The following is a 10931-nucleotide window of genomic DNA, read 5'->3' on the forward strand; positions in this document are numbered from 1 at the left end:
AGTATCTTAAATGCAACATTGTGTGGTTATCACTGAATTACAGAGCCCCAGGATCCATAACAGCTCAGAAACACCCGTTTTCTTTTACTTGATGTTCAAATGGGAGGACATAGGAGATATCTGTGGTTTCTCAAAACTTCTAAGGCCAAATTCAATTCTCAGATGCACACCTCCAACTCCCCTGGAAGCCAGCAGGCACTGTGTGTACTTCAGAGAGCAGAATTTTGCCCTAAATGTTTTCTAAAATATTTGCGAAACTTTGAAGAACTTTTGTTTTCAAAGCATCCCCCTCTATGTGAAAATTACTCTGCATGGAATAGAAACATTTTTCTAACAAAAAGGATTAGTTCAGAAAGACTGAATATCTTTATTCATTTATTTAAATAATAGACAAATAAGAATTCAAACAAGATTTGTGGAACTACTAAGCTGTGTGCTCTCTTCTCTTTCACCATTCACACTGCTTTTACCACTTCCCCCGTCCTCTTCTCCCCTCTCCACACCCACACTCATTGAGGCTGTGAGCTCCTCAGAGCCTGGGCCCTATCTATCATGTGCCTCATGTGCTGCTGATGCTGTGCAGATAAAAGCAATCTCTTGCTGGCATGCCAAAATATAAAATGACTCCACCATAATTATCAAAGGAGAAAGGAAAAACATTGCAAGGATGGCTGAAAGAAAGAAGTGCTGTTTCTATAATGCTGCTACATAGGTTCTCTTTAACCAGACATTCACTTTCTCATAATCTTTGAAAAATACCCCTCAGACTCACAGATCACTGACAGGTCTCTTGGGGTTACCTTAGCAACACTCTTTGCCTTTTCTGTTCCTCTTCTCTCAACCCTCCTTTCCATTCCTACAGTCCAGTCTCTCCTTCTCTCTCTCTCTTTGCATTTTCTAGATTTCTTGTTCTCTCTCTTTCTTTCTACTGCCACTCGTCTCTCCTCTCTATAGTGTTATTCTCTCTCTCTCTCTCTCTCTCTCACACACACACACATAGAGAGAGAGAGAGAGACAACTAGCTACCAGGGTCTCTCTTTATTGTCAACTCCTATTGCTCTTCTGCCTTGTCCACGTCATTTTTGTATTATAAGACTCCCCTCACCCTCAGTTTCTCTTCTCCAGGCTTCATCTTCAAAAGCCACCTCATCTCCTTCATGCTCCTACTTTACTGCAGACCTTTTTCTGTTTACGGCTGCCCCTCTTTCCCAACCCCACTGCTAAACACTGCAAACTTATGGACTGAGGCTTTTGCTGAGGAGACCCCACTAATCAACATTCCACCATAACTAGGAAACAGCATGGTCTCCTGGACACAGCAGTGAGCTCTGAACTAAGAACATTTTTGTTCTAATCCTGGCTTTGCTACTAACTTGCTGTGTGGCCTCACCTAACTACTCTGTTTCTGTTTCCTCCTCTAAAGTGTGAATAATAACATTTCATTATCTTACTTCATTGGGTATTGAGGTTTAATTCACTCCAGTTTGTACAGCCCTCTGAGGTTCTTAGATAGAAGGCACTATAGAAATGTGAGATGAATTGTGCTACCCTCGGTGTCACATAAAGCTGACTGAAATTTTTAAAATTTCTATGAGCTTTTGTGCAAAACTGTTTTGGTATTTTTTCCAAAACATTTTTACTGTTAATTTGACTGGCTGTAGCGTCAAGTATTATTTATTGTTATTCTACTTCTCTTACTTCCTAAACTTTTCCTTCTACCTGCTTTAGATGGCTTAAGGCTTTAGATGGCTTTAGATGAACTTTCACCCACTTGTCTTCCAGCTTCCCAGCCAGGATTTAAGGAACAGAATCCTCCCCCCTTATTTTAATTAAATAAGCTGACAAAAGATTCCAGAATGACAGCTCTAGAATCTTCTTTTTCTACACAGATGAGGTACCATCATGAAATGACAACAGCAGGCAAGCAGGCAGCCTTTTTGTTCTCTGTTTGAACAGCACCACGCACAATGCGATTCTGGTCCATGATTGGGGTTCCTAAGCTCTATGGTAATACAAATAATAATGATCTTAATAAGTGCAGGATTCCCCACACTGCCCTCTGCATGTATCTCAACTGTGACCTGGGGATGAAAAGTTAGATAGTTCAGTCTCCAGGGCCTAATTAGTCCTTGATCTGTCTGCTGTGATTTCCAAAAAGGTAGCTTGTGATGGTGGAGGCTTTTCTGATTTAGAGTTCTATCTATTATGAATAAAGAAAAGGAGTACTTGTGGCACCTTAGAGACTAACCAATTTATTTGAGCATAAGCTTTCGTGAGCTACAGCTCACTTCAACATCCGATGAAGTGAGCTGTAGCTCACGAAAGCTTATGCTCAAATAAATTGGTTAGTCTCTAAGGTGCCACAAATACTGCTTTTCTTTTTGCGAATACAGACTAACACGGCTGTTACTCTGAAACCTATCTATTATGAATGAGACAGAGATTACCACTCACTTCACATACAGCACCAAACCACCATTAGACAGCAATTGTTTTAGGTCACTATTAACAGGCAGCTGATTTGGACCAAAAGTCCGGACGCACAGGTCACTGTAGCCATGAAATCATGAGGACATGGTTTCAAACTTCATCCAGGCAGCAACTCCGTATTCTGAAATGTGTGTTCAGCACCCAGCACATTTTGGTAAATAATAATAATGTGCCAATAAATAATAATAATGATAAGTAACTTGTGCTTGTATAAGCTTGTAAAGTGCACAATGTGATAGCACCACACAGAGACCTGAGATGTTACTCCTGCTTTTAAAGAAGAGGATTTGATGTGGCAGAGGCATTTAAGTGACTGAAGGGTTAACTGCACTTGATACTTTACCACAGCTTGGTTACACTACAAAGACCAGTGTCCACTTTGCACCTTTAAAGGAGTGATGTGATTTTGCACTAGGTGTTAGGCACGGGGGAAGTGGTGTGCTCTAAGAGAAGAATCCTTCATTCTTTATTCAGAATGAGTTGGGCCTGAGTGATCAGTGCACAATTGGGCCCCTGTTTATATAATGTCTATCAGGTTAAAGGCGTTTTAAAAAAAATACAAAGTAGCAAAAAATAACTGAAAAGGAAATGAAGTACAGAACCAGGCAGACAAGACAGTATATTAGCAGCCTAATCAAGCAAGAAACCCAGAGGTACAGTAATTCTAAACCAATCACTATAACTGTCTTTTGAGTCTACCCAGATTGCACCCTGACATACATTTCTTCTGCAGAATGGCATGACTACACTATATTTTTCAAACCTACATTGTGTGTAAAAAGCTTTGTGAATATTTTAGGAACTGAGACCTTTCATTAGATTTACAGTTTGAAACATCTATAAAGTATGTGTTCAAGAGATTAGTGTAATTAGAATTGAATCGTCTGTCTTTTAGCTGTTTTTTGTTTGTTTTATTTTTTTGGTTATAAGTGTGGTAAAATTCAATTGAGGGCACACTCTTCTTATAACATATAGCATTGTATGTTGTATTCTGGCTAAAACTGACACTGTTTGGTTTTGCAGTCTAGATTGAATTCTAAATTGTCACATCCAAACCAATTAAATCCAGATACATTGATTTTTCCATTAAAAAAGCCTTATGCAACTCAACGATCTCTTTACATGCTGACAAGTGTTTTTATGATCAATGCAACTTTCTCCCATCTCTGATAAGAGTGTGATGCTATTCGTGGTGAGTGGAATCTGTACAAAAGCAACAGCTGCTGCTCCGTCATGGATATGAGTTTAGCAAAAGTATCCCCCATGTGATCTGGTCTGCAACCCAAGATGATTAATTCTTTCCTTTCCTTTTTGTGGTAGCTCTGGTTATGTTAGAAAACTCAGTTCCATCTGAGCTGTTTCACCCATCCATGTGGTTTAGTTTGTTTTTCCTAAAAATCCAACCATTTGGCATTTTTTCCCCCTAATTGAGCCCTTCTTTTTCCAGTTTTGTTAATCTGAGATTTTCACATGTGAAGTATTCTACGTGGCTGCGTTTTATAAACTTGACCTATGGACTGATTTTTTTGGACTATGATATTTGTGAGTCAGCCCTTTACTGTAGAGGGCTGACACGATATGTAACTTAATTTCCATCGTGAGACCTTGTGATGGACATACAGCTCATGGCTGCAGCCATGAGCTATCGTTTCCAACGAGAGTAATGTCGAGTAACAGCAAGCATTACAAGAATGAGATTAACTCAAGTCACTGCTATATATTTAGTGAAACTGACTGCTCAAGAAGTTTCAAATTAGGGTGTAAACTGATGACCAGCTGGCATCAGGAAGAATTTTCATCTTCTGTGTAATACTACAGTTCTATGCCTCTCTGTGCAGCATCCAGATTAATAACAGGATGCTGAAATGAATGAACTGCTGTCTGTTCTAGTATGACAATCCTTATATTCCTAATTAGCCAAAGGTATAATACACCATGCTCACATTATGGGATATGGGTCCAAATTTACACAACTTTGTGCAGGCAAGCATCTTGTAATAATGGATCTTACAATCTTGTAAGTTGATGGATTCAAGCAACTGCACACATAGGTGACAGGTTTTACAGATGAAAATCCATTCTGTCCACTTTTAAGTAATCTCAAAATAAGCTGATAGATTTTTTTTAAAGTATAACTACAGGTTGTTTACTGGGAAAGTGATTAAAAAATCCATTCATTTCAACATTACAAGTTGCCAGCTAAAACTATAGGTAAGATTTGTTTTTTTAATCAATGGGAGTTAGGCACCTAAATCCCTTTTAAAATCTGGTTGCACGTAATTATTCATGAGCAATTTATGTTATACTAAGGAATATTGAATCACTAGAATTTTAGTGGCAACACGATGGTATAAAGAAAATGATTTAATCCCACATACTGCTGCCAATATAACACTGTTATAACTTTTGCAGTGTTATGTTCTTGTGATATTTAATTACCCTGCTTACTAGCTTTGTTGTTTGAATGTCTGGCAACAGTACTCCAATCCGTTTTCACCATACCTCAAAAAAATCGTAAGAGGTTTGATTAGGAAGCTGAAAATCTGCTTGTTTATGGATAAGAGACTGATTAATAATTGGGACTTACCAAGGGTGAGTGAGCTGCAGGGGCCCACTTGGCTAGTCATGTCCTGCTGAAAAGCAAGACATATAATTCCAACTCGTAGTCAGAGAGTAAAGGGAGTGAGAGCAACTTGCAAGAGCAGGTTCTTTCAAAGCAAACCAGAACTTTGCTCCTGCCCATATCTCCTTTATGCCCCCTCTTGTCTTCCTCTGTCTATAACTCCATTATGCTCTCCACCCCCAAAAATTCCCTTCGTCTCTTTCAACCACTCCTGACTTTGTGTCTTCTTGCAAGTTACCCCCTTATTCTTGGAACAGGGTCCTAATTAATGAACATCAGGCTCCTCCATTAAAATAATCTGTTTTGTATAGCATTCAGGTCTAAGACCACATGCCACACTCTTCCTTACTGCACTGTACTGTGATGTCTTTGTGCCAGGCCTGCTTGTGCCATTAAAGTGAAGGCCATGTCTACACTTACTGGAGATTGACGCTGCTGCGATCTATGCAGCGGGGGTCGATTTAGTGGGTCTAGTGAAGACCAGCTAAATCAACCGCAAAGCGCTCTCCGGTCAACTCTGGTACTCCACCGTAACGAGAGGAATAACGTAAGTCAGTGGGAGAGTGTCTCCCGTTGACGCAGCAAGGTGTAGATACCACAATAAGTCAACCTTAGCTACGTCAACTCCAGCTACATTATTCACGTAGCTGGAGTAGCATAACTTAGGTCGACTTACCCCAGTAGTGTAGACAAGGCCTGAGTCTGTAACTTACCTGTTTGGTCCAGTTTTACCTATTGTAGCACCAAATATCCTTACACAACACTTCGTAAATCATGTTGCATAAGTCCTTGGATGTGCAATAGTATATTATTTTTTAGCAGAAACAAGTTAAACAATTCTGTTTTTACTGTCTTTTCAAAAACTGCTAGCTCACAGAACAAAACCCATCAGGCCAAATTCATCTCCTGTGTAATTCCGGTGACTTCAGTGGAGTTATATCAGGCAAGAATTTTGCCCTTTATCTTTTTGGCTCAGCCTTAACCAATTTTACTATTTGAGAGTCTATATTTTTTTAAGGAACCTGGAGGAAATCCATAATACTGCATTCACTAACCCATTGTACGAGGATCATAGCTCACCTGGGAAAGTAAAGGTAAGTAGCAATAGCCAGTTGTACACTTACAGAAGTAGAAAGTACAAAGCCACAGTGTTGTTCAAACATGCTGCCCAGGAAAACAAATGAATGTTTTTAAGTAGAGAAATAAGTCTTACAAAACTACTTCATTGCCACTGGCAGTCAAGGTAAGATTTCTGCTGCACTGTATTTTCAGCATACTAATAGTCCCATTTGAAGGCAATATAGTGTTAGGAATGTCTTTGTGGTTGCAGCTAATATTCTCTGGCTGGTGAATCTGAATAACACCTATTTTGGTTAAAGTATTTAGTCACATATTTAGAGCAAATGACCATTCACTGGGCTTCCCTCTCTCCTCATGCTTCTGAAAATAAAGAGCACTTTAAAAACATAGAGGGCTAGCTAACCTACAGCACTTAGCTACATGTATGCAACACCATTGGATTTAGTGAAAACTATGATACACACTCTAATCTTTTAAACTCGTTGCAATTTGCATTGCTATAAAATATTATAGTAAACAAAAAGTCTGCAGAATATATCATCATTGGTATGGCTTTGCCTAATCCCATTTGCTGAACATAACTGAGTTTACTAATAAAACATTGCTAATTAAATTATAATCTAACAGCTTCATACAGTTGTAAAGATTCAGGAAGAAAAGAGTCAAGCATCAAATTATATAGTGGGCCAAAAATTCTGCTCTAAGTTAGACAGTTCAAGCCCATTAACTGAATGCATCTCAATTACATTGCTGTGGTATTATGACTTATTTTTAATTTAAAAATAACTTATATGAAGAACATTATCCATATGCCTTGGAAATAAAAGGTGCAAATTAAATCTTAAAGTATCTTCCCTACCTCATTTTGAGACTACTCTTATCAGAACTATAAGAACTAGGCTAGGTTTGCCATGGCAAATAAAATTTCTCTTATCCTTTCCTCAGTAAGTAATATCAGATTCTACCAGAGTATTAAACAGGATTAACGATGGCATGCCATTTACTTTGTATAAAAAGTTCCTCACATCTGATTTTGGAAACATTAGATCAGATTCATTCACTTGCAGGTTTGGGTTTGTAAGAGCATGTTGGAAACATTCCCATTACAATCATGTCCATTTTAGTAGGACACTTCTATTTTAGTTAAAATAGATTCTTGACAGGCTTCATTTAATAGCAAGTTGAAAAACAGAAGTGTGGTGTCAGAAGAGATATTTTCATACTGGATAAAAGATCCCTGGGCACTGTGATTGAAATCTGGTGCTCCACTAGATTTTCTCTTTTGTTTTCTTTAAGCATTGAATGATATGTGCTTCTTTTCTGCAAGAGCCAAAACAAAGGTTCCTCTATTTTCCCAGAGCTTAAAGAACATTAAGTTTGAGTGATTCATGTCTCCAATCAGAAAATATTGTCAAACAGTAACAGTATCACTAATCTTCAGATGAACAACAGTTAAGTACTTAACCAACTCAGCTTAACTGACCTTCCTGACAGACTCAACCTAGATCTAGCATTGCCACATTTTTGCCCATATAATTGTATAATTTGTTGTTTAGCTTTAATTTTTTCTCTCAGTTATATCATTTGATGACAATAGTTCTGGTATCTGTCTCTTTAATGTCACTTACTGTTAAATAAAGTTGCTCTGAAGCTGATCTATCTCTTTTGTAGTCTTCTGAGTGTGTTGCCCCACCCGTCGTTCAAATCAGTGTTTCCCCATGGCAAACGCAGCAGGAGGTATGTATCAATAATTTTCTTTTCAAAATGCCATGTTCATTCCTATGATGGGTATTTCAAACCTCTCTCAAATTATTGCATTATTGACAAACTACTTCTCTACTTTTCCTTGTTTCTGCTTGCATTTGCTAAATATTACAGAAAAGATCCGATAGATAAGCATATTTAGGCAGAGTACTAAGTCTGAAGATGACTTTACTACAAAGTGTTTTTAACTAGATTACTGAGTGAAACAACCTTGTATGGAGTTTAATTTGAAATTCTGAATTAAGTTGCAAATCCTAAATTAAATGTTTTTCTAATCTCCTTATTTGGGTTTTCTCTTTAAAAGAACTAAGATGGCTGCTCAATTTGAAACATTTCATTATACCAAATACAGTAAATGCAAACAGACTGCTCTTCTGGGCATACTGTGTTCAGCTCAGAATTAAGCAAATTTCAAGACAAATGATTATGCTACTGAATTGTATTAAGAGGTGCCAACCTGAAATTGAGTCTTTACCTTCTCTCTGAGTTTTACAAAATGGAAATTCACTGTCATGGTTCTAAGTGCTACTAGCCATTCCATTGCTTGCTTATAATAATCTCTCAGAAGAGTCTTAGATAATCTGTTAAATAGGATAGCATCTTTCCTTATTACATATAGCAATAGTAGGAGGTGTCGTCAATGTAATATTAAAGGAAGGGCTGGGAACTTCCTGAAATTCATAGATATTCCACCATCCACAACTTTTAGCAGCAATGCGACCCAGGTACAGCTGAAGCTACTGCCATGAACTTCATTCAGTTGCTTAATGTAGCATAGCATTTCACAATGTCGTGCAGCAGTTTAACCCTTATCAGTAAGGCAGTTGCTCTAGAAATGGTCAGGGATGACAAAAGGCCTTCCATGGAGAGTAACTTTATATCCTTGTCCATAAGTCAATGTATATAGTGCTTTAAATACCTCTCCAGGGATGAGCAATCAGTTACTTAACCAAAGCACCCCTATAATAACGATGCTACAAAAATGTACTCAAGGGGCTAGATCATTATTATTATTATTCATTTGTATTATAGTAGCACCTTGAAATCCAAATCAGAATTGGGGCCCCATTGTGCCAGGCACTGTAAAAAAAAATGCATATAATCTATCCAGACAAGACGGACACAGGTGGAAAACAGAGGTATAGAAAGATGAACTGACTAGCCCAAGGCCACCCAGCAAGCATTTACTTCAGGAGAAGTATGCTCGTTTACATCAGCTGAGAATCTGGTCCTAAATGTTTGGGATTCTTGGCTTAGTTTGAACATGAGGATGTTCTCTGGGGCAACTGTCATTGCATGTTACTTGGATATCCTAATATCTACTGCCATTCTTGCACCTATTTCCAAACAGCACTTACTGCTGAAATAACATTTTTATGCCTTTCTTCTAGCATGCTTCCAGTAAAGATACAAGTGTCTCTTCCTTTTCCAATCCTCTTTATGGCAAAGCAACAGAAAACATGGAGAATTTGTGCAATTTATTCAAAGTAGACATACAATAGAATTGATACTATGTGTAATTTTTTCCTTTGTCTGAAGATTTTGTTTCTAAAATCTAGTGGAAAGTATGTGATTAGGATACTGTGAAATAATTCCTCAATTAAAATAATTATGTTCTAAATATAACACTACTGTGAAAATACCATCTATGCATATGTGAAAGTTTAAACCTATGTGATAGTTCTCTTGGTACAAAAATAGTCTGGTAATTGTAATTATGAATTCACTGCACATTTGAATGGTTGAAATTCAAGTATATTAATAAAAAGAAGTTTCACTTAATCCAAACCATTTTCTTGGGGTTTTTTAGTTCTAATTTTACTGCTGCTATTGAGAAAAGATGACTCATTTCTGTAATTTTGAACCATAAGGGCATTTTACATAGTTATTTTCGTGTTCCAAAGGGAAAAAATAGGAGAGCTAATGTACCATCCAAACAAGCAGACCAGGCTATAGCAAAGTGATTATAATAAATGTCTTAGTCTTGGGTCTGAATACCAGCTTTGCAAGTCAGAGGTCTGACACACTGTGTTGTATACTTGACTTCACAAAGACACAAAAATTAACATTGAAAACCATATCTACTCAAACATCCTTCTGCTCCACTTTTCACCACAAGCTACTTATGTTTTTAGGTTGGTGATTGATAGAAGGTGGATATTAGCTCTGCAACAAACCAGCTTCTCTAATGAATAGGTCGTTTCCCACCAGAGCCAAGAATTATGGCCTCCCAACCTTAGTGTAATTCTGAATAATGAGCGGGATTTTAGGGGGTGATATTGGATTGCCTCCTAATTTTGAATATAGTCTGTGATGCAAAGAAAAGATTTGAGATGTTTATAGTTTAAGCAACTTTGCAATACATCTTCCTCGACAGAGTCCAATAGGCTCAGACAGTTGACAACATTCTTTTTTATTTTGCCCTTATAGAAATATTCTGCAAGGAAAGGGACAAAGCATTGTCTGGGACCATTACCATAGAATGCTGTAATTTTTCTGGTAACGGCTTTCTCCTCTTGATTATATGTTGGAGTACTGAAAGAATAAATATGGAAGTAATTTGCTGAACTACCCTTGCAAGCCTGGTGCATTGAGAATTGGGGCTCAACTCTGCAAGGTGCTGAGTAATGTCAACTTCTGAGCTCACTGGGATTTCAATTAAGTCCAGAAGAGTTGATTACCTTCAGCATTATCAAGAAGCTCAAAACTTACAAGAGTGAGTCCTTGTAGTAGAATTCTCATTTATTCCGCCATAACCTGACTTTAATTCCAAAATTGTGCTAACACTGTGAAACCCTGAAGTGTTGTGTGTTGTAACCTGTCATTCCCTAAACATGCTGTCACACTTTGCATTGTTATAAAAAGTTATAGTGATGCAAACGTTACAATTAACAAATACATACAGTTTTACCCAGTCCCTCTTACCGTACAAAATCAACCATTTTATTACATAATAAAACTAATCAGTTAATAT

The sequence above is a fragment of the Eretmochelys imbricata genome, chromosome 2 (genome assembly GCF_965152235.1).
Source record: "Eretmochelys imbricata isolate rEreImb1 chromosome 2, rEreImb1.hap1, whole genome shotgun sequence".
NCBI lineage: Eukaryota > Metazoa > Chordata > Testudines > Cheloniidae > Eretmochelys > Eretmochelys imbricata.